The sequence below is a fragment of the Panthera onca genome, chromosome A1 (assembly GCF_046562875.1).
Source record: "Panthera onca isolate mPanOnc1 chromosome A1, mPanOnc1 haplotype 2, whole genome shotgun sequence".
NCBI lineage: Eukaryota > Metazoa > Chordata > Mammalia > Carnivora > Felidae > Panthera > Panthera onca.
The window spans coordinates 1,255,888-1,280,031 of NC_138339.1; the positions used below are offsets into that span (position 1 = coordinate 1,255,888).

The window sequence follows — 24,144 nt, forward strand, 5'->3', positions numbered from 1 at the left end:
GCCCGCCACATGGGCTGGGCTGACGTGGGGCACACAGGACGAGGTCATAATTACTCCCACTCAGTGGAGACCAGTGTGGCCCCAGAGAGCCGTGTGGACTGGAGCCACCCTCCAAGGTCATGAGGGCGTCCCCCGGGAACAGGCACCAGCCGGGAGGAAGTGGGGGAGGGGCACCCGGGGTGGAGCGTGTGGGCTTTGAAATAATTGGTGCACATCGCTCTTCGGGATCCTGACCCGGGACAGTCACGGAAGGACAGACACGTGCCCACCTACACGAGGTTCCTAAAATGGTCAAAGCCACAGAGCGGTGATTTGCAGGGCAGGGCAGGGGTGAGTGGGGGGGCGACTGCCAGTTGGGGCCTGCGTTCCTGTTACTCAAGGAGATTCCGTTCGAGACACCGGCCATTCAAGGCTGTGTCTGTACTTCGCGATACTGCTCGTGCCCTTAGAGTCTGTTCAGATGCTCGGTCTCTGGGAAGCGTTTTCACCCCAGTAAAATATATGCATATGGACCAGAGGCAGGTTCAGAATCGGCTGGATTTGCCCCAAGCTCTCCTCCTGGCGTGATGACCGAGCGTGTCCTCTCCACCAGGAGCCTGGCGCCTGGAGGGCTGGAAGGGTCTGTGCCCGTTCCGAGGGGGTGCCGGTGGGAGGTGGCACAGGGACTCCAGGGGAGCCGGCCCGGCCCCAGTCTGGTTTCGGCGGAGCAGGTGCCTTTGGTTCTGGGAGGGACCTGTTTCCCAGAACCTCAGTGACTCTCGCAGACTCCGTTGCCGAAGCACCGGGTGCCTGGAGCGCAGGAGATCCTTCCAGCTGTAGGATCGCCCTCCAAGGAGCCGAGAAGTGTGGGCACCTCGGGTACCCCGGGGCCGGGCGGCAGGGGACGGATGGCCTACAGGCTTCAGAGGAGGCAGGCGGGGGCGCGGCGGGCGGAGTGGGAGACACTCGCAGAGCAGTTTTCCCAGACACGGGAGAGAAATCTAAAATTGGAGCGTGACAGTAAGTTAGGATTCTTTCCATACGCCTCCAGCCATCCAGTGACGGCTTCCCGCAAGGACAGCCCCTCTCCTGGAGCCAGGCCTGGGATGTCTCAGGGCCAGGACCGGGGACGGGACGCACAGCCCCCGCTCGGCCCCTCGGCTTCCGGACAGCTGTCACTGCTGGACTGTGAGTTGGGTGAGGACGAGAGAGTGTCATGATTTCCCATCTCCCCGCGTGGATGGGCTGCCCTCTGGACTCCGTGTCACCACGAACGGCGGGGCTCTGTCCCGCCCCGGGGTCTGCGTCTCAGGCTGGCGTCTCCCGGCTGCGTGAGGAGCACACACAGTCACAGAATGCGGGCTTCCGGGAAGGAGAAGGAGGAGCATGGGATCTTCTCCGCATGGATGGAAAAGTCCTGTGGAAAAAGTCACACAAAACTCTGTAGAGCCACCAGAGACAAAGCATGGCCTAGACCCTCGGTATTCCTTTACCGTTTATTATTTTTTTTTAATTTTTTAAATTTTTATTTATTTTTGAGACAGAGACAGAGCATGAACGGGGGAGGGTCAGAGAGAGGGAGACACAGAATCTGAAACAGCTCCAGGCTCTGAGTGGTCAGCACAGAGCCTGACGCGGGGCTCGAACTCACGGACCGCGAGATCATGACCTGAGCCGAAGTCGGACGCTCAACCGACAGAGCCACCCAGGCGCCCCTTCCTTTACCGTTTAAAAAGCGTATTTTTGCGTCCTGACTGCTTCTTGACTGCCAGCCATGCCAGCACAGAATTAGGAGACCCCTGTGGAGAAATGCCAGCGAGGGCGGGCAGTCCTAGGCCCTCAAACTCATGCGTCCCTGCCTCCTTGGGAGTCGACAGCCCGTGGTGACCTGGAGTCCCACGAATGCTCTACAAACCGTTCCGAGAACGAATTCCACGTTAACACGCATCTAATTCATTATTTATGTAGCAAATTATCTTCCTCCACAGCAAGCAGAGAACTTGCCCAATAGGCCACCGCTGTGTCTTCCTGAATTTCTCTTTTTTTGGAGGGCAGAGGGAGTTGGGCGCACAATGGACTGAGGACCGCAGCCACCGTCAGTCCTGAGGGCCCGTCTCCTTTGCATGCGACTGCCTGCCCCGTTGACCTGCTTTCGCGAGATCCTGCACTTGGCTCTGCTTTGTGCCTGCTTCCAGCCGCCCTCAGGGACCCAGGAGACCCCCCCCTCCACTGCCCTGGGCAGGGGGCGTATTGACCACCTTCCAAGCATCAGGCAAATGATGAAAACCCAAGCCTGATGGGCCTTATGAACCTCTTGAGAGAACTTTCTGGTGCAGAATGTTTATTATTTGGGAAATGCATGTTTTTAAAATTTTTTTCAATGTTTATTTATTTTTGAGAGAGAGAGAGACAGAGCATGAGTGGGGGAGGGACATAAAAAGAAAGAGAGGGAGACAGAATCTGCAGCAGGCTCCAGGCTCTGAGCGGTCAGCACAGAGCCTGACGCGGGGCTTGAACTCATGAACTGTGATGCCAGGTCATGACCTGAGCCGAAGTCGGACGTTTAACCGACTGAGCCATGCGGGTGCCCTGGGAAAATGCATGGTCTTAAAGCTGTGTTGCTGAGTGGCAGGGAATGATGGCGGAAGTTTGCGTGTGGGTGGGAGGGAAATGCTTTGTTCTGTCTTCAGCAGCCACAGGGTGCAGCGAAGGAAACGACCACCCCCCCCACCCCACCACCGGGGGTGCCTGGGGCTGCTGCGAGCATAGCTTGTAAGACAGATGCACTTGCCAAGGGCCCTTTCTGTGGCTCAATAACCATCTTCCTTGTTCCCATGGAAGCTAATTTACATAAAGGTGGCATCAGCTTAGACTAATGGCTTGGCCACTAGCTCACCTGCCAGCTCCAGGCTTCTTTGGAAGGATGCGAGTTTCGTCTTCAGTTTGGTTTGTGACTCAGGCTGTTGTCGTAGGAAAAAATGAAAGCCAGTAAGCCTTCCATTGTGTACATATTCTGTAATTTTATTTTATTTTTTAAATGTTTTATTTCTGAGAGAGAGAGCGTGAGTTGGGGAGGGGCAGGGAGAGAGGGGGGCAGAGGATCTGAAGCAGGCTCTGTGCTGACAGCAGTGAGCCCAGTGTGGGGCTTGAGTTCACAAACTGTGAGCTGGTGGCCTGAGCCAAAGTTGGGCACTCAACTGACTGGGCCACCCAAGTGCCCCAATATTCTGTAATTCCTTTGAAAACCTCCTCCAGCTCTATGGGCGTAGGAGTGTATGAATACATTAATACCTGGAAGGTGCCCCTCTCGTCGAAGAGTTTATTTAGGGCCCTTTTTGTGTGCATAGATTATTTCAAGAAAACCAGGATGAGTTATATTTCTAATGTTAAAATTGCAACAGAAAGTGATGTTTTCACTTCTTGAGGCCATCCTGGTACTGCTTAACGATGGTCAGCTCCAGGACATTCAACGTTATCTCCAGTTCCTAAGACAAATTCTCGACATTGGATCTGGTGACTTGGGTGGTGGACCTGGTGCAGGGGGGGTGGTTGGGACAGGCAGCCTTATCCAGCTCGACAGAGTGTTGTCAAGTGCCTGCTCTGAGCAGCTTCTTGGCCAGGTGCTGGGGATGCGGAGATCCTCATGCTTCCAGAACTAACAGTCTGCCTGGAGGAAGATGGCGGCAGGTCATCAGGAAGAGGCTGCAAGGAGCATGTGCACACCTCAGTGAGGCTGGGCGCGCACGCTCACGGGCTGCCGTGTGTCTCAGCCATCGTGTCAATGGTCATTCTGCACTCTGTCCAGTCTGCAGGTTCCCACTGCTGTTGCCACTGGGACTCCTGTTCAGGGTCTGCTTTAGCATCTCTGGAGAGGAGGGGTGGGAACGATGGGCTCTGGGACCAGGTCCTGGTGACAACGACATCATCCATCAATGATTCATTTTATGTGCACTTGGCTGGGCCATGGGCCCAGCTTTGGGTCAAACATTGTTCTGGGAACAGAATAGAGAGCCCAGAAATAAATCCGCATATTTTCGCAAATCAGTTCATTTACCACCAAGGAGCCAAGAATACGCAATGGAGAAAGGATGGTCCCTCCCATGAATGCTGCTGGAAAAACCAGACAGCCACATGCAAAAGAATGAACCTGGGCCACTGTCTCACACCGCACACAAAACCAACTCAAAGTAGATAAAAGAGTTGAGTGTGAGACCTGGATCCATACAAGTCCTAGAAGAAAACACAGGTGGTAAGCTCCCTGACATAGGTCTTGATGCTGGTTTTCAACAATCTGACACCAAAAGTGAAAGAAACACAAGCAAAAATAAACTATCGGGACTACAGAGTTCCTGCGCAGCGAAGGAAACCACCAACAAAATGAAAATACAGCTTACTAAATGGGAGAAAGTAATTGCAAATCATATCTGTTCAGGACTAGTATCTAAAATACATAAAGAACAGATACAACTTAATAGCAAAAAAAAAAAATCCAATTAAAACTGGGCAGAAGACATGAACAGACATTTCTCCAAAGAAGACATCCAGATGGACAGTAGACACATGAAAACATGCTCAACATCACTCATCATCAGGGAAATGCAAATCAAAGCCACGATGAGATACCACCTCTCACCTGTCAGAATGGCTAAAATTAACAACTCAGGAAACAACAGATGTTGGTGAGGATGGGGAGAAAGGGGAGCCCTCTTGCACTGTTGCTGGGAATGCAAACTGGTGCGGCCACTCTGGAAAATAGTATGGAGGGTCCTCAAAAGGTGAAAAATAGACCTACCCTATGATTCGACGATTATTATTAAAGGGCATTTTCCCTCCCCAAAAACACTAATTCTAAGAGATATATGCACCCTTATGTTTATTGCAGCATTGTTTATTATAGCCAAGAAATGGAAACAACTTCAGTGTCTCTTGATGGACGAATGGATTAAAATTTGGGATATTATACATATCTCAGCCATAAATAAGAATGAAAGCCTGCCATTTGTGACAACATGGACGGACCTCGAGCATTACGCTAAGTGACCTAAGTCAGACAGAGAAAGGCAGATACCCTGTCATCTGTGTTGTAGGTGGCCGTGGGCGGCCGAGCTGGGTGGTGGGGAAACTCAGCAGCACCGCGCAGCCTCCCCCCGGGCCTGCCGTCCCGTCTTCTTCAGGCTCGAGCTGGGCCGGGTGCCCTCAGCAAGTGCCCTGGGGCTCTGGGAGGGCACAGGAGCTGGCAGTGCCATCGGCCATGCTGACCCACTCAGAGGAGGTGACTCCTGACGCGTCTCAGCCCTGCAAGCCCTGTGGCCGCGAGGAGGAGAGTCGAGAAGAAACCAGATTGATGCTGGTCTCTCTGGCTCTGCTCCGGAACGCTCGAGATTTGCGTTGTGTTCACTGGCTTCTGCATCAGCACAGCCTGATCAGGCTTCTTCCCACGGGGCTTTGCAAGCTGGGCCGGCGACGGGGCTGCGGCTGAAGGGGAAGCCTGTCAACAGTGCCCAGCGTGGTGCCCCGTGCACCGGCCGGCAAGGACAGAGGGCAGGACCCTCACCAGAGCCGCCCCATGCTGCCACTGACCTGCCACAGACGTGCCCAGATGATGCGCCCCTGGAACCCTGATTGAAACAGGACAGGACAAACCAGGCACAGTTTTTTTTTTTTTTCAATATATGAAATTTATTGTCAAATTGGTTTCCATACAACACCTGGTGCTCATCCCAAAAGGACCAGGCACACTTTTAATGTGAGACAAGAGCAGGTAGTTTCCAGAAATTGTTACGGGTTGAACGTTCTCCCAAAAGGCATGTTGAATCCTAACCCCCAGGACCTCGGCACATGACGTCACCTGAAAACAAGGTCATTGCAGACATAATTCGTTGAGGCTTTGATCTGAGATAACGGTGACTGTGTAAGGGAAGGACCAGAGGCACAGAGACACAGGCACTGAGGAGGGCGCAAGGCAGCCAGGTGGGACAGTGGGACCATTGTCCGCAGCCCTGCAGCCCTGGGACGTCTCAGGGGAGCACAGTCCTGTGGCCGGTGGACCAGGCTCCCGGCCTCCAGAACGTGAGAGAATCAATTTCTGTGTCCTAAGCCGCCCAGTGTGCCATGAGGTCCCACGTCAGCCCCGGGACCAGGCAGGAGTCAGGACACTTTCAGCACCGACTATAGTCATCCCTGAAAACGTAACGCCCTGAGAGAAACACTTGATGACAGAAAAACGCTTGCGCCACAGAAAATTAAAAAAATAAATCAGAGTGCAAACAGCAGATACTATACGATCTTATTTTTGAAAAACAAAATGCATAATTCTGTTCACAGAAAAAGAAAGTTTGGGAAACATACTCCAATGTTAACTGCGATGTTCTTGCTCGTGATAAGACTGGGGTTGATCTTTCTTTTCTCTTTGCTTTACCTTCTAGAACATTCACATTGTCCATGCATCATCTTGATAGTAACGCCACATTTCTTGTGTGCAAATGACAAGCACAAAGCTATGTGCAACGCTCGTGGAAGACGAAGGTTTACTGTCCCTAAAGTGCATGAATCGACTCGGGGACGCAGCCTTCTGCCGAAAAGCCGGCCTTGCGCCCGCACGAGAGAGAGAAAGGGCCCACACCGCAAAACGCTCAGTGTGTCCCCAGTACGAGGGTGGAAGTGAAACAATTTCCTCCCAGGAAAGTGTAAGGGAAGCAATAAGGCTCAGAGCCTGATGGACCCCGGCGGGAGGGCGCCTCGCGTCGGGCTCCTGGCGGGACGCCTCAGACCGGGGCTTGGCGCACAGACGCTTGCTCCCCATCGTTCTGGAGGCTGCACGTGGGGATCCAGACGCCGCTGCTCTGGGTTGTGGACGCTGCGCCCTCAGCGGACCCTCACATGGCGGGGACACAGAAGGAGGAAGCCGGATCCTGCTCGTCTCTTCGCCAGGGCACTGACCCCGGGGGGCTCCACCTCCAGGACCTAAGTGCCTAGCAAAGCCCCACCCCCTAACGCCATCCGATTGGGGGTTGGGATTCCCAGGTGGGAGTTTGGGGGGACACCCCACTCGGTCCACGGCAAGGGGGGGCATGGGCCGTGAAGGTTCTCGGGATGGACTTTCGGGGAGATGTGTGCTGGGGCTCTGAGTGAGGTTCCCTTGATCCGCCAGCCATTCCTGCCGGTCTTTCCTGAGAAAGTGATTCTAGACACGAATGGTATTTCGAGAAGATGGCTGCCACGGGCCAAACCCGCAGCCCCCGAACATTCCGTCCAGGACTTGGCAAGTCTCCGTGCAACCGGTTGCAAGGAGTGGGGGCCATTTTTAACAGACGTAACCTGAGACAGGCTTGATGTGGGTAAGTGGGAGCGTTGCCCCCCAGCTAACAGTAGGTATTACGTGATGGCTAAACGTCCTTTGTGCTAAAGGGACTTGGGCAGCCGTGGTCTGGGGGTGCGGGTCCCAGAGCGGACGTGGACGGTGCCTCGGTCTCCCTCTCTGTAACGTGGGGCTGACAGCAGCCTACTTCTCGGGGGCTGTGAGGAGGGGATGCCCACACAAGGGTTTACCAAACACAAAAGGAGAAGGAAAATAAGTCTGGGTGGAAACACGTCAAATTTGCCAGTGCTCCTGTTGGAGTAAGTGTGCTGGTTGGGGTTCTCCAGGAGGATCAATCAGTATAAAGAGATTTATTTTGAGGACTCCGCTCGCATAACTAAGGAGGCTGAAGTCCCCACGATCTGCTTTCCGAGGGCCGGAAGCCCAGGGAGCCCACCGTGCGGGTCCAGGTCGAGTCTGAGGACAGGGGCCCCCCGGCCCAACTCGCAGGCAGAAGTGACGGGGGGATTCCTCCTTTACTCTGTCCCGGCCCTCGAGGATGGGGAGATGTGTACTCCCTGAGCCCCGGGGTTCGAGTCCGAATCTCACCTGGGCACGCCCACAGTACTATTCAGCTGGGTGTCTGGGCGCCTCGTGACCCGGTCAGGTTGACACACAAAATTTACCATTGCAAGACTGCGAGGTCATTTTTGCTTCTGTCTTCCAAAATGTTAATGAGCTTACAGGTTTTTCGTTTTGTGGAAATGGAAAAAAACCATCCAACCTATGACATCCAACCTTCTAAAGGAAGGTCCGCGGAAATCGCAATGTCCACGCGATGTTTGCTTCGATGTCACGTGTGTCAAATAGCATGAAAAACCCAACAAAATGTAGGAAATGAAAACGGATAGCAGAAACTCGTCAGACACATGAAATGGCAACCGGTATATACAGTGATCCCAGAAGACCCCTGTTAGTAGTAAAACACTACAGTGAAACGGTAGAGGAACAGTCTTTCATCCAACAGCCGGAAGCATGGAGGTAAGGTTAGAGGTGAAGTCTGTAAACAAAGGAATTCCTTTAAAAAATAATCTTATTAAGAGTCAATCTTCCTCTGTGTTTTTTTCAGCTCCCTTAAATGCCCCCAAAAACAAATCAATGGCTCGGCACCCAGTCGATGGCACTCCCCAGGGCTGGCTGATTTGTGAACAGACCGGAAGCCTTCTCACACGCGCCTGTATTTGAGTCATTTAAAAATGCGTTTCACGGCCGCCTCCCCTGGCGGGGATGAGCTGCCCGCACTCCTGTGCGGACGGCCAGCGGGCGTGCCCCAGCGGATCAGGAGAGATGTCACCGGCCCGGCGTCGTGAGCGCTACGGCTTTACAGCTTTAAATCTCAGTTCCAATTCTGCTGGCTGCTGAGACGGACCTATTTGCTCCCACGTTTTGAGTGCCTCCGTTTTCCCTCCTGTGTGACGGGGGTATTAATGGCCTCAGTCCCAGCCCTGTCGCTGGGCCCCCACGAGCCAGGATAACGTCTGAATTCAGGACTTTGGCCTTACAGGGCAGGTACCGAGCAGAGTATGGCAGGCTGTTTCGTGCCAGTCAACTTAATCGGCTTTTTCACGAGAGGCCGATTTGTCCGAATGCATCTTGAGTGCCAGCCAGGGGCCATGAGGTTCTTCTGCTTTTGTAAGCCTCAAAGGAAGCCTTTCCGGAGGAATCTTGGAAACACGGTCCCACATCCGCAGAACCGGGGGCAAACCAGGGGCCCCCCCCGACGAGCACCGGCATTTGGAAAGAACCATCTCTAGAAACGGTTATGAAACATCAAGACGTAATTCTCTTAGTGAACGTTCTGCCTTCTGACTGTTGTCTGGATATCCCTGTGCAGGGAAGGAGCTGGATCTGGGCCACCCGGACCGTGGACACCTGCTGCACATCTGTGGCCGCTCCCTTCCCTCCGCTTTGGGGCCGAGCGCTAGTCTTCCCAGTGGAGGGACCCTGCGTGCGCACAGCCTCTCTGCACCGAGCCGGCCTGTGTGTCGGGATGCCTCCCGGGAGGGCACAGAGGGCGGATGACAGACTGACCCGAGGTGCGTCTCCCTCAGTGCAGGCATGAGTCTGCCTTCTGTCTGGAGACACGAATAGAGTCTGCTGTTTGAGGCAGGAGCCACGGAGAGCACGTCTGCGGCCAGTTTTCTGGGTGACGGAGGCTGAAGGTCAGGACTCTCGTGGAAACTGATGGCCAAATCTGGGACGGAGACGGGAGGAGGTAAGTGGTGCACTTGTCGCTATAACTGGCCCGACAGTTGGTTACTGAAGTCACGGGCGGTGGCATCTCACTGCCGAGTTGCGGAACACCGGTCACTCGGTCTGTCCGTCTCTGGCCGGGACCCGGGCCTCCAGAGGTTAGTGGAGGACGGGAGAGGGGTTCTGGGGCCCCGCGACCGGCCCTTCCGGGGGTCTGGCTCTCGGAGGATGTGGCCGGGCTGGCATCGGAGAATGGGGACCCTTGGGTGGCGTGGACTCGACTCTTGCATGTTATGTTCTCAGACTCACACCCTCTGGTCTTCACTTCTCTGACACGGACCCAGTCGACCTCCTCCGTGACTCCGGAACCGGGCCAGCCCCACTCTCCCTCCCGCACTGGCTCCTCCCACACTCCTGCAGCCCACTGTGGGGCGATTAGGGACCAGCCCAGGCCCCTGTGCACAGGCTTCGCACTCACTGTTGAGGAGGCTCCGGGTACTTAAGGGAGCCCAGGGAGCCTGGAGCTCGGTGCCTCTGGCCATTTTGGGGGTCAGCAGGAGGCTCCCTCTCCTGGGCCCACCCCAGAGAGGACCCTCTCCCCCGGGGTGCACGCTGGGCACCCGCGGGGAGCCCCCACTTGACTCAGGGCCGCGGTCAGTCTGGCCGAAGCCGCCTCGGGGGTGAGGGCAGGGAGGCTGAGCTGTGCCGCTCAAACTTTCCAGAGGCAACCAGCCATGCCAAGAGCAGACACAGCTCGGCCAGCAACGTGTGGGAGACATTGTTTGGTTAATCCTGGAATTTTCTGCATCTCCCATCCGAAGAGCTTGGTTGTGTGTAGGCTGTCGGTTTGTATCACAAAGTGCGACCCAAACCGACGCTGGCACTGGGCACGTAGGCTGAAGGGCTCCTACGTGTGTGCTCCGTGAAGAAGAGAAAAGGACAGTTCCTCCCTGGTTCCCACACCCTGACGGGGCGGGCAGGTACTCGGGGCAGGCTCTCTCCAGTTCAAGCAGTTATGAAAGAACCTACCAGAACGTCTGCATGGCTGAGGCACTCTTGGGTTCACCCCCCTCCCCCCAGAAAGCCTTTTGCTAATACGTTACTGCATTCAGTTCCTGGGGACACACCTGAGTTGTTGGTGACACGTGCCTGCACCCGCCAGGCTAGCGTCTTCCTTTCCCCCTCCCGCTCGGTGCTTCCCCGTCTTCCTGCGGTCGTTGGCAGCTGCAGAGAACATGTCCCCAGAGACCTCCTTGAAAGAAATCAGGTTTTTGAAGGCATAATTCTAAGCGCTGGTTTGTCTACACAGTTTGTCTACACAGTTTGTCTGCACTGTGTCTACACAGTTGTTTCTCCTAATCCGAGTCTCTTACCGTTCAGACGTCACCAATACGGGTGACGACAACAAATTGTCACCCAAGGGTGTCCCTGTGCACAGGCGGCTGAGTTGTGTTTCGGGCGTTGTACGTGCCGTCCTGGGGCGACACCCAGTCCCGCCCGAGCCCGGCGCCCGTGGTGGGGACACGCCTCTAAGCGGCACTTGGCATATTTGCCGTGACTTCTTAGTCCGCCATCGCCTCCCATCTCCTGGCCAAAGCTGACTCGCTTCCTTGGAGAATCTCCCCTCTCGGCGATAGGAGGGCTACGCCCACTGGCCCTTGTGTTTCGTCCCTAGGAACCTGGTGGGTTGGCCTCAGGGTCACGCGCCCAGCCGGTCGATCAGGTTGTCTTTTACTTGGGTTTTTCCACGGTGACGCGAGGTCCGCACATTTTTCTCTTGCCTACTTAAGTGGCCCTTCTGGGTTACACGGTGAGATGGCGTAAGTCCGGACAAGAGCGGCCTGTTCTCCGCTATGCGGAGAAAGCTCCCTGGTGCTGGCTCAGGGGACCGAGGCACACAGGGGGCCCGTGACTGGGCCCGAGAGGGAGACGAGGGCTCGGCCAGGGGCGGCGGCCGCCGGGCAGACGGGGGGCCTGGGCGCCACTCCGCCCCCGCGTTGGTGTGGGAGCGAAGGCACCCCTTTGGGCACCAGTTACGTCCGCGTGAGCTCCAGCTGGGTTTCCACCTGCCGGAACGGAAGGTCTGAGTGGGCTCGCCTCGGGGTGGGGGGCCCGCGCGTCCCGGGCCCCCGCCCAGTGTTGCCCCAGCATCAGCGGTTGTGAGGACGCTGGGGGGCGCCGGCCCCATCGCTGGGGGGCCTGCTGCGGGCTCCTTGCTGCCCTTGCCGGTGCACTTCCGTCCGGAGAGCAGGTGTGCTTGGCCCTCAACTTCCAGACCAGCTGGCGCTCCCGCTGCAAAAAACATGGCTGGACTTCCTACCGTGTTCAGCACTTTCTCTCCCTGCCTGGAAGTTCTCAGACTCATCTGAACACGTCCAGGGCGGGAAATTGTCCCCCAGGGGCGGGACGTAAACGTTGGCTACAGAAAAGAAACATTCCTGGCTAATGGAAAGCAACTTGTGTGCGTTTCTAAAACAGACTAAACTTTGACTGGAAGGGAGAACAGACTGAGGGTCGCTGGAGGGAGGTGGGGGGGGGGTGGGCTCGACGGGGGATGGGCACTGGGTGTCGAAGGCAAGGGATGAATCACTGAAACCTACTCCTGAAACATACCGCCCAGTAAGTCAACTAAGGAGAACTGAAATTAACAAAACAAAAGGACTGAAATGTCTTCCTGAGGAGCTTGCAGACTCTAACGCACAGAAAGGACGGGGCTCGACTGCGCAGTGAGCGGTCAGCCTCCCCTGTCTTCAGGTAAGGACCCGGCACCGCGGTCTGGCTGGGACGGACGAGAGCCACCCACTTCCCAGAGGAAACCCAAACAGCCTGGGATTGCAGAGCCAGCAGAAAGCACGGTTGTCCACCTCCCCCGGACAGCATGACCCCTGGAATTTTCTTTCTAACAAGGCAATTGAATGGTAGCGTGCTACACGCCATTGTTCATGGTAACTGTAGTATTCGTGCTTCACATTTATGGAGTGTTTTCCTCTTTTTGAGCCGTTTTTATGAGAGCCCACTAGAGCACGCTAATCGTGTGATGGAGGGCCGCAAATGCATCGTATTTTATAAAATGTGCCTGTTTTATAAAGTGAGAAAACTTAGAAGTTTACTTTGCAAACAGTGCAATAGAAGACGGGGAAATTATTAATTATTTTAAGGCCATTGTGTAGAGGAACTGCTTAAATCTACATAAAAATAGACCTCAATGGAGAATTCTAGTAATTTCATAAAAAACTCTTGCAAGCATATGGAAATTAAAAGTGGGGTTGGATTAATGGTTGTAGAGTTACACGCTCTGGGGCTTTTAATCTTGATTTTGTTTTTTCCTTTGTGTAATTACACTGAAACATGAAGATAAAATACACTAATTTTGGGTGTGATTATCCACCTCAAAGGAAGCAAATACAGTAGCTTTCAGAGTGTATTTTTATACTTTCCACAGTGATTTTTATTACGGAAAGGTTTCCAACGCTCTGCCCTCAACTGCTCAGAGGGCACTTCTGACCCTGAAACTGTTCAGAAACAGAATTACTCAGGACAGATGACATCGTACTCGTGAAATATGTATGTTTAAAACACGACATTCCTGAGTCAGTTCAACCCCCACATACTTCTTTATAGGCACTTTTCATAAAAAATAAGAGTTTTAAAAACCGACTCTAAGTTGGACCTTGCATTAATAACACGTCTGTCGGCAGAGGTGCCCTGGAGCCCACGGCCACATCGGAAATCGATCGTGTAATCGCTTTCTCGGGGTTGGACACGCGGTGAGCTATTGACGTTTAAGACAGGTGGCAGCGGAATCCGGCTGAACTTGATAAATCGGTGCCAGAGGAAGAGGGCAGCGTGGCTGGCGCTGGCTGGGGCGCAGGGGCAGGGCGCGGGGCCAGCAAGGTCAGGGCCCCAGAGCGCACGCAGAGCGCCACATTCGGGGGGCCCCCAGAGGATACGCGGAAAGTCCCACGGGGGTCCACAGAGTGCTTGAGGAGCACCCCACTGGGTCTGCCGAGAGTGCACGTGGACAGTCTCACAGGGGCCCCCACGGGCCACGGAGAGCACAGCGAGAAGAGCGTTTGCGGGGGGAGCTTCTGGTGCCGACTTTCTAGGACCCTTTCCTAGTAGATCGTTTTGCTTGCTTTCTGCTGGCAGCCTCCACATAGGAAGCCGGTGTGGGATTCTCTGTCCAGAAGCGCGTGGGTCCCCGACCCCGGAGCCGTCGCAGGGTTTCTGTCGTCCCGGGACAAGCCCTCACAGGGACGCTGGCCCCTCCGGAGGCTGGCCCAGCCATGACCCCAGCTTCTGACGGCACATGGGGCCCAGGCCTGGCTGCCGTTCACACGCTATCTGAAAACCAGTAATCCCTGAAAGATGTGGCAAAGCCCTCCTGCCCCCATGCGTGTGGGTCACGTCTGTGGGCTGTGGCTCCTTCTGTGCTGCTCGAGGCCCGGTCAGCGGGAGGCCTGGCCTCAACCGTCCCCCAGTCCACGTGTCAGGGGAGCCGGAACCATTCCTGAAAGCAATTCAGCTCAACGGTTCTTTTTCTGTCACCAAGACAGTCTGTCTCCTTCGGATTGATTCAGTCTGAGTGGAGTTATAAGTTGTGCAGCTTCGTGTTTTGTTTTGCTTTCTTTCCTTCCCTTGTGTTACAGGTCCGTTGCCTTCAGCTTGCGGATAATCAGAAGATGTTTGCCTTCAGCTTGCGGATAATCAGAAGATGGTCGCCTTCAGCTTGCGGATAATCAGAAGATGGTCGCCTTCAGCTTGCGGATAATCAGAAGATGGTCGCCTTTAGCTTGCGGATAATCAGAAGATGGTCGCCTTCAGCTTGCGGATAATCAGAAGATGGTCGCCTTTAGCTTGCGGATAATCAGAAGATGGTCTCCTTCAGCTTGCGGATAATCAGAAGATGGTCGCCTTCAGCTTGCGGATAATCAGAAGATGGTCGCCTTCAGCTTGCGGATAATCAGAAGATGGTCTCCTTCAGCTTGCGGATAATCAGAAGATGGTCGCCTTCAGCTTGCGGATAATCAGAAGATGGTCGCCTTCAGCTTGCGGATAATCAGAAGATTGTTACACATATAACCCTTGTATGGGCCTCTGCCAAGTGCAGCGAGAAGCGCAGAGAAGCCCTTTTCCCAGAGATGGTTTGATTGAGTGGAAAACGGAGCCTGTAACAGTGTTGGAGGCGCGCACTTTGGGGGGTTTTCCTTTATCTCGAGAACAAGCACGGGTTCACAGCGTCCCCGATGACACTCCCCCAACAGGCCTTGTTCCCGTCCCTGATTTGGACTGGCTCATCTCGGAGGCCCAGTTGCTCTGCAGGGAGGGCGCCTGGGAACGCTCGGGGGCGCTCGGCAGGCCGTCCTCCCAGGGCAGCAAGGGTCCTGTGGTCCCATGTTGAGCGTGAAGTGTGTGGACCCCCGCAGGGCCAACTGGTGGGGGGTGGGGAGCTTTCCCCAGGGGGCGGGGAGCTGCCCCCCCATTCCCGGGCCCGCAGGGTGGACAGGCTCCCGCCCGCCAAGCAGGGCCCACAGAGCCGGGACGGGGTGGGCCAGGCCCAGGCAGCTCCTGCTTTGCCCTGAGAGGGGACGCGGGGTCGTGGGGACCCCCACCAGTGTTCCCACCTCCGCAAGAAACTGCCTGCCCACAGCAGAAGGGGCCCCTGAGCCTGTCAGACCGACTGCCCCCGCAGCGTAAGAGGACGTCCGGGCGGGATTGCATCGGGGGCGAGGCAGGGTCATTGGGCTGCAAGCCGAGCACTACTGGGCCGGAATTCCCCCGGGGGCATCGGGTTGGGCAGTGAGAGCAGGGACGGGGAGGGTACGCAGGGAGACCCCACAGCAGCCTGCCGGAGGAAGGAGGAAGCCGGGGAATGGGGAGGGGGGGCCGTTGTCCTGGGACCTGGGTCACGGAGGACACTCAGCCTGTAAATAGAGAGAAAATGGAGCAAACAGACCACAAGCTGCACGAAAGGTGGCAGAACGCCTTACCAGTGCAGCCCCGGGGCCGGGAGCCCCGTCCGGCCTGGGCTGTGTCCTGCTGCCCGGCCTGCAGACTGCTCATCCCTACCTGCGGCGCCTGCCTGCCCTCCCTCCCCTTCACCCGGAAACGATGCTTCTCACGCAGGCCCTGGACTCTGCATCCTTCCCAGAAGCGCCCTGCGCCTGCTGCCGAGGGCTCGTTTCCCAGCAAGGGCGCTCGTCAGGTGGGGCCAGGGGAAATCGAGTCCTGGCGACCACACTCGCGGGCCGGGTGCCTGTCGGCACTTCCGTAGCCGTTGGACGCCTCTCTGGGACACACTCCTGGACTCCGGGGGCGTCAGACGCTGCTGAGCTCCACACAGGAACTGCAGGGGGCCGTGGGGACAGGCTCACTTCTGCCTGGATGTTCCCAACCGCCTAGAATTCTCTCTGGGCCAATTATTTGTCGAACGAATGGACACTTATGAACAAAGTTCTTTTGATGGCCTGCAAAATCCTATGGAAGCTGCCAGTCAGGGGCCGCAGGACCGTCTGCACTCACGTGGGCCCACACGACAGATTCCACACAGGGGAGCCGGGAGCAGGCCCCACAGGCCACCTCCGGGCTCCGTGTGCTGCCCCCGTGGCTCCCCCTCCTCCCTTCCCCGGGACCCGGGGCTGAGGCCCAGGCACCCTGGCGGAGCCCCTGCCAGTCTGGGGTGTATGTGGCCCGGGCCTCCATTCTGCAGCCCCGAACTGCTCCGTAGGTGAGTGGAAGTAAGCGTCTGTCATACCAGATTCCTGGCCTTTTGAAAGTTTCCTGTCAGAGTGGTTGTTACCTTGGCTTACATACGGGTAAGCGATGCCATCATTCTATAATCCGCCGCCACCGCTAAGTTAATAAAATCACTCTCTTTACTTTCCAAATCACTTCAGAAAATGATAGCAAACTGAAAATTCTGTATAAAAAGAGAAGCATTGAATAAGCGTTGGGAGCAGAATTTCAAGTATGGTGAACCTCTTTGAATGCACCAAATCCCAGAGCGGGTCAAATACAAAGGGTTTAGCAGAGGCAAAGCTGAAACGGAGCAAAAGAGAAGTCTTTTTTTAAAAAAAAAATCTAAATGTTTTGATTTATTTTTGAGAGACAGAGAGAGACAGAGCGTGAGCAGGGGAGGGGCAGAGAGGGAGGGAGACACAGAATCCGAGGCCGGTTCCGGGCTCTGAGCTGTCGGCACAGAGCCCGACGCGGGGGCTCGAACCCGTGACCTGAGCCGAAGTGGGACACTTAACCGACCGAGCCCCCAGGTGCCCCTAAAAGAGAATGCTGAGCACCAACCTGAGCAACAGGAAAGGGCAACCGTGACATCTGTGCATTCAAGGCAGAGGCTCTCACTTGGTCTGCTCACCAGTGATGGGCACGTGGCTTGTTTCCACCCTTTGGTTTTTGGGAACGGTGTTCTGGACCTTCGGAGCAGCGGCCTCGTGTGGTCATTTGTCCTCACGTCCCTTGAGTGAATACCCAGCGGTGGAGTCGCCGGGTCCCCTGGTCAATTTGACCCTCCACTTTTAAAGAAGCTGGCGGTGCGGGTGTCCCATTTTCCCGTGCCGCTGGAGATGCTCGTCACCGTCCACCCTCCTGGTTGTAGCCGTTCTACGGAGTGCGAGGTGGTGTCTCACCGTGGTGTTGACTTGCGTTTCCCTGGTGACTAGTGGTGCTGCTCACCTTCTCTGTGAGCTTCACGAACCATTCATATATCTTTGCTTTGGTGAAATCTCTATTTGATTGACTTTTTGTCTTGTTATTCCATCGTAACAGTTCTCCATATACCCTGATCCAAGTCCCTCATTGGACACACGGCTCCCCTCAGCCGTGGGATGACTTTTCATTCCCCCGATAGCATCTTTCACTGGGTTTCATTTCCCTGAGTCCGGCTTATCGATATTTTCTTTTATGGATCATGATTCTGGTGTCAGATCTAAGAACTCCGCCTAATACCCTATGTTTCCTCCCAAACGTTTCACAGTTTCACGTCTTGTATGTAGGTCTATGACCTGTTGGGAGTCAATTCTTATATGTGTACGAGGTAGGGGTTTAAGTTCGTCTTGTTGCGTGTGGACGACCCGCAGTCTCAAACCATCTGTTAAGACTGCTTCCACTCCATTGATTGTCTCAGCGCCATCGGTGACAATAAATTAACCGTGAACGTAAGGGTTTGCTTCTGGACTCCTGCTTCTATTCCATTGATCTGCACAGTCACCTCTATGCAAGTCCCACAGTATTTTGATGACTTTCGATTTACAGTAAGTTTTGAAATTGAGGCATAGAAGTCTTCTGACTTGGCTTTGGCCATTCTGGATCCTTTGCATTTCCATATAAAATTCAGGATCAGCGTGTCCATTTCTGCGTAAACAGTCAGCTGGGGTTTTATGGGAACTGCAGACCTCCAGGTCGGTGTGGGGAGAAATGCCTTCCTAGCAGGGCTGAGTTGTCTAATCCACGGCCATGGAGTGCTTCCCCACGTTTTAAAGCTCGTCAGATTCTCTCAGCAATATTTTGTTATTTTCTCTATGCAAACCTGCCACTCCTTTTGTTGAATTTCTCCTGAGTATTTATTCTTTTTGACGGGCTCACGAAAGGAGCTATTTTCTTACATTTATTATTGGTGGGTTCATGATGGGCGTATGGAAATACTATTGATTTTCTATCTTGATTGAGGATCCTGCCGCCATTCTGATCCCATTTATTAGTTCTAGCAGAACTTTTCGGTGAACCTCTGAGAATTTCACACAAATGGCATTATGTCATCTGTGAATAAAGGCATGTTTTCTTTTTCCTTTCCTGTATGAATGTCTTTATTTCCTTTTCTTGCCCGATTTCATTGGCTAGGACGTCTGATACAATACTGAATGGAAATGGTGGGAGTGGACATCCTTGGGTTGCTTCCCATCATACAGAGAAAAGTATTCAGTCTTTCGCCATTGAATTCAGGTTAGTGGCCCATAAATTTTTTGCGGGAGTCCTTTTTTAGGTTGAGTGAATTTCCTTTCATGTCTAATATGTTGATTACTTTTATCGTGAATAGGTGTTGAATTTTGTGAAATGTGTTTCTGCATCTATTAAGATGATGATACATTCTCCCCTTCTTCATGCTATTAATAGAGTTTGTTAAATTAATTTACTTTGAATATGAAACCACTTGGTATTTCTGGGTAAATTCCACTTGCTCCTAGTGTGTAATCCTTTCTATATTGATGAGTTCAGTGTGCTAATATTTTATTGGGAATCGCTGAGTCTATATTCTTGGGAGATACTGGTCTGTAGCTTTCTTTCCTTGTAATGTCTTTATCTGGCTTTGGTTGTAGGATGATGCCTGTCTCATAGGATGGGCTGAGAGTTTTTCCCCCATCTTCTATTCTCTGGAAGGATTTGTAAAGATTGGTATTATTTCTTCATTAGTGGTTGGAGACGATTACTGAGTAAGCCATCTAAGTGGGGGACTTCCTTTATGTGAAGACTTTTAAGATTATCTTTTAAGAGCAGTTTTAGGTTTATAGCAAAATTAAGAAAAAGTTAGAGATGTCTCACGTACCCTCTGACCCCACTCACACACAGCCTCCTCCACTATCCACGTCCCCATCCAGAGTGGTTGATTTGTTACAGTCAATGAGCCTGCGTAGACACATCGCTGGCATCCCAAGTCCATAGTTTACCTTCAACCGTGATGCTGTACCTTAACCTAGATGATGTTTGAATGAATGCATAATGACATGTTTTCACCACAACAGTGCCATACTCTCCCATACACCATACGTATTCACTGCCCTAAACATCCTCTGTGGGCTACACATTCATCCACTTCCCATCCCCTGGCAACCACTAGGTTTTTTTTTTTTCTCTCCAGAGTTTTGCCTCTTCAACTTGGAATCATATAGTAGGCAATGTTTTCGGGTTGATTTCTTTCACTGAGTAATATGCATCTAAGGTTTGTCCATGTGGTTGTTGGATCCTATGGTAGGAATATGTTTGGTTTTGTGAGAAACTGCCACACTCTCAGAGTTGCAGTCCCACCAGCCGGGAAAGAGTTTCTGTCGTTCCACATCCTCACCGCCATTGGTGTTGTCAGAGTTTCAGATTTTGATCATTTAATGGGTGTGTATGGCATCTTATTGCTTTAAGTCATGTTTCCCAGATGATATTAAATGTGGAGCGACTTTTCGTATGCTAATTAGCCACCTGTATATATCTTCCTTGCTTAGGTGTCTCTTAGTGTCTTCAGCCCATTTCTAAATCAAGTTGTTTGTTCTCTTGTTGTTGAGTTTTACGAGTTCTTTGTATGTTTTGGATGACGGTCCTTTATCCAATGTGTCTTTTGCAAACATTTTCTCCCAGGCTGACTTCTATTACTCTCTGCCATTATCTTTCAGAGAGCAGAAGTTTTTTATTTCAGTGAGGTCCAGCTTATCCGTTCTTTCTTTCGTGGATCGTATCTTTGGTGTTTCATCTAAAGAGTCATCTCCACTTCCAAGGTTTATGATCCATGTTGAGTTAAGCTTTGTATAACGTCAATGTCTACGTTCGGTTTTTTGCTTGTGGACATCCCGGTTTTCCAGCGCGTGTTGAAAACACGAGTTTTGCTCCACTGCATTGTCTTTGCTCTTTGTCAAGGATCAGTCGACTCTATTTGAGTGGGTCTGTTTGGGTCTCTCTATGCTGTTCCAGGGATCCGCTTGTCTCCTTTCATCAATACTGTATTGTCTCGACTGCTATAGATTTATAGTGAGTCCTCACAGTAGGATAGTGCCGTCCTCCAGCTTTGTTTTTCTCTGTCAATATTGTGTCGACTATTTTAAGGCTTAAGAGAAAATTACTATTAAATTACTAATCAGTATCTTTATTTGTAATATGTTTATTCATATTTTCCCTTTTTTTTTTTAAATTTTTAAAAAATGTTTATTTATTTTTGAGACAGAGAGAGACAGAGCATGAACAAGGGAGGGTCAGAGAGAGAGGGAGACACAGAATCCGAAACAGGCTCCAGGCTCTGAGCTGTCAGCACAGAGCCTGACGCGGGGCTCGAACTCACGGACCGCGAGATCGTGACCTGAGCCGAAGTCGACCGCTTAACCGACTGAGCCACCCAGGCGCCCCAAGAATCTCTCTTTGTTGGTGACTCATTATCATTATATTTGTTTTTAATTCTTTCAGTATGATTTCCTCAATTCTTTGAGCATATTTACAATAGCTGCTTCGAGGTCTTTGTCTGCCAGTTTCAACGTTTGGGTCCTCTCAGAGAGTTCCCTCTCACCCCATGTGTGGATCACATGTTCCAGTTTTCTTCCATGTCTTGTAGTGGGTAGTAAAACTTGATTATTTTAGGTGACATATTGTGGCAACTCTGGGTTATGATTCCCCCTCTCAGGGGTTTGTTGTTTTTGCTGGTTCTGTTTGTTTAGTGACTTAGACTAATTCTGCAAGTTATGTTATCCCTGAAGTTTGTTACTTCTTATATCTTTGTTCCGTTTTTAAAAGCTCTTGTTTTTGTATTTAAGCCTGGTTTCACAGGGGTCACTTCTGGCTGCCGTAGCCTCACAGTCAGACAAGGATTGATAAGAAGTTGTTCCCAAATACCTTGAGCTAATGAAGTTTCCATCCTTCCCCGGTGAATCTGTGCGTGGGTTGGGTTGTGCATTTCAACGCTGGGCAATTAGAGGACTTGCTACAATGTTCGTCTTTTGTTTCTGTTGTTGTTGTTGTTGTTGTTGTTGTTTGGGTGGCTTGCTTGGTTTTGCTGCAGAGATGGCTTTTCTGTTCAACACTGCACATCACTCCAAATGAAGCCAGCTCCTCCACGGCCGAGGTGCTGGTTTCCACGGCCCACCCAGCGTGGGGAAAACCGTGAGCCACCAGCCCCTGGAAACTGGGGGTATGCGGGGTTGAGGAAGCCCTAGACAAACACCATACACCCCAGTGGCATTTGATGTTCAGCACTGTTTCTTGAATACATGTTTCTCATTTCCGGTATGCTTTTATTTGATTTCTAGAGTCCCAGAGAATATTGCCCTGGACAACATTGTCCACTGTGTCATTGCTTTTGGGGGAGATTTGAGTAGTGTCTCACTCCACTCCTCATCCATCTAGGATAAAATTTAAGATAAAAAATATGTGTTAGTATTTCCTGGTTGATATCAGCACCACAGCAGAGCACTGGGGAGAAATATTGCATTATTGCTTGTTCCGAGCCATCTTATGACTTCTCGATATTATTTCTCTAAGAATTCCAGTTTTATCCAAGACTAATTCTGGAAATGCAGTGTCATGTTTTAAAGTACCAGGACGTAGAAGAGGCACAGTTCGGAAGTCCTCAGGTGTCACCGTTGTTTCTTGCAGAAGGTGGCATTATTAGAAGTGTTGCCCTGGAAACAAGACATCAGGCAGAAGTTCCTATCACCTATCTTCAGCATTCTCAAGACGTGTGCTAAGAATTCCACGGCGTTATTTCAAATCGGGATGACCTCAGTGTTGCCCAGGCTGTTCCCAGCTAGAAGAGCTGCTCCCGTGTGTTATGTGACAGCTGCGTTTGCCCACAGGTAATACACTTGTGTCATTTAATCATCCGCATGCTGATGCAGAATTCATTGCCACGTTCAAAGTTAGGTACAAATGCATTCTTCAGACCTACAGGTGGAGGGTGGAAAGAGCTGAATCGATTGTTTATTTCATCAAGGTACGAGCTGAAGTCCTTAGATTTCTCAGGAGAACCTTCCAGCTCAGCTTACTCAGCAGTCAGGCCCTGGCCCTCTGTCCACTGACACAGAGAGTTGTGAGAAAAAGCGATTTAATTTAATTAATTAATTAATTTATTTTTAAATTTCATTTTAGAGAGGGAGAGAGAGTGCAAGCAGGGGAGAGGGCAGAGGGAGAGAAAGAGAATCTCAAGCAGGTTCCATGTTCAGAGAGGGGCCGGATGTGGGGGTCCATCTTAGGAACCTGGGATCATGACCTGAGCCAAAATCAAGAGTCAGATGCGTGATTGGCTGAGCCATCCAGACGCCCAGAAAAAGCTATTTTAAAACAGGAGCTTTGTCAGGGCACCTGGGTGGCTCTGTCGGTTAAGTGTCTGACTTTGGCTCGGGTCATGATCTCACTGTTCCCGAGTTCGAGCCCCGCATGGGGCTCTGTGTTGACAGCTCACAGCCTGGAGCCTGCTTTGGATTCTGTGTCTCCCTCTCTCTCTGCCCCTCCCCCACTCATGTGCATGCTCTCTCCCTCTCTCTCTCTCTCTCTCAAAAAATAAATAAACATTAAACATTTTTGATCATGACCTGAGCTGAAGTCAGATGCTCAACCGACTGAGTCACCCAGGGGCCCCAATATTAAAAAAATTTTAAAACAGAAGCTTTGTAAAGTGTGATTCCCCTTGCTGATTTTACGTCTGAATTCAAAGATTGTGGAAAATCAACTTTGGCATGATTAATACTCAGCAATGCATAGTTTATACTTACAGAGTTTATACATAGTTTAATACTTAGAAATAGAAAACAAGTGTTAATGTTTTCATTTCACTTTAATCCTCTTACTCTATTTTTATGTTTTCCTTATTCCAGAAACATTTCCTCAGTATAGAAAATTCTGAAATTATAAATGAGCAAAGACGAAACTTAAAATCAACGCTAGCATCACTCCCAGAGGTACTTCCTGGGAATGCGTCAGTGACTTTCTGTAAGGCACTATGACGTGGCGGTCAAAGCATTTCTTCTGTCATTCCGATTTGTCTGGAACTTGATTTACAACGTTATGTTCTCTCCTAAGACTCCATCACAATCTCCTCTTGCTTGTCTGTTTTGTTTACTGTCTGTTCTATCTCAATAACACTTTGGTCCATAACACTGTTTGGGACTTTTGAACATGTTTGAGACTCGACACCCGAAGTGGGGAGTTTCTGGGTGGAAAGACAGTAAAATCGATGATTCCGATGGGCGTTGTCTGTTGCCTTCTTGAGAGGCTGCCCCCCATCTGCTATCTGTTAGTTTGTAGCAGTGTGGTTATGGTTAACTCTCTAGCTTTAAAATAAACTCTACTTCTCAAAAACATTTTGGATTCACGGGATAATTGTGAAGTTGGCACAGACAGCCCCCATGTATCTTGCACTCAGCTTCTCCTATTACCAACGTTTTCTATTAGAATGTTTATTCTGTTGCGTGTGGTGAACTAACACTGACACATTATTATTAACTACAGTCCATATTTCATTCAGATTTCCTTAGTTTTTACATCACCTCCCTTTGCCGCTCTGGAAACCCAGCCAGCATCCCAGAGCATACGTACGGACCATGTCTTGTGTCACGAAGGATGAAATAAAGTTTCGCCAACAGGTCGGAAGCTTAGGGCAAGTTTTAGGAAAAGGTCATAGACATATGTTCAGAAAACTGTTGTTATATACGACGTCGGGGGTAGGCGGACGGGAGACTGAGCACACACGCTCCGTCTGGTTTCCAGGGTCTGTGTGCCGTACGACCATCCCGCTGGCCTCTCTTCGGAGGCTGGCTGCTTCGGAATCTCCCTGCCTAGGGCCTCGAGTGCCGGGGACGTTCAGCTCTCACTGCACAGCCTGGGGAGGACTGGCGAGTGGTGTGACAGGGTGCAGTGTGTGA

At 51.9% G+C, this 24,144-nt stretch overlaps 1 long non-coding RNA gene across 1 annotated transcript; it reads left to right on the top strand.

Annotated features, from left to right (window-relative positions):
* Positions 1-21,886: 21,886 nt before the first annotated feature.
* Positions 21,887-23,583, top strand: LOC132680083 (uncharacterized). The gene is made up of 2 exons (XR_009610494.3): positions 21,887-22,080; positions 23,098-23,583. It is a non-coding gene; the product is annotated as an uncharacterized LOC132680083 (long non-coding RNA).
* Positions 23,584-24,144: the final 561 nt, after the last annotated feature.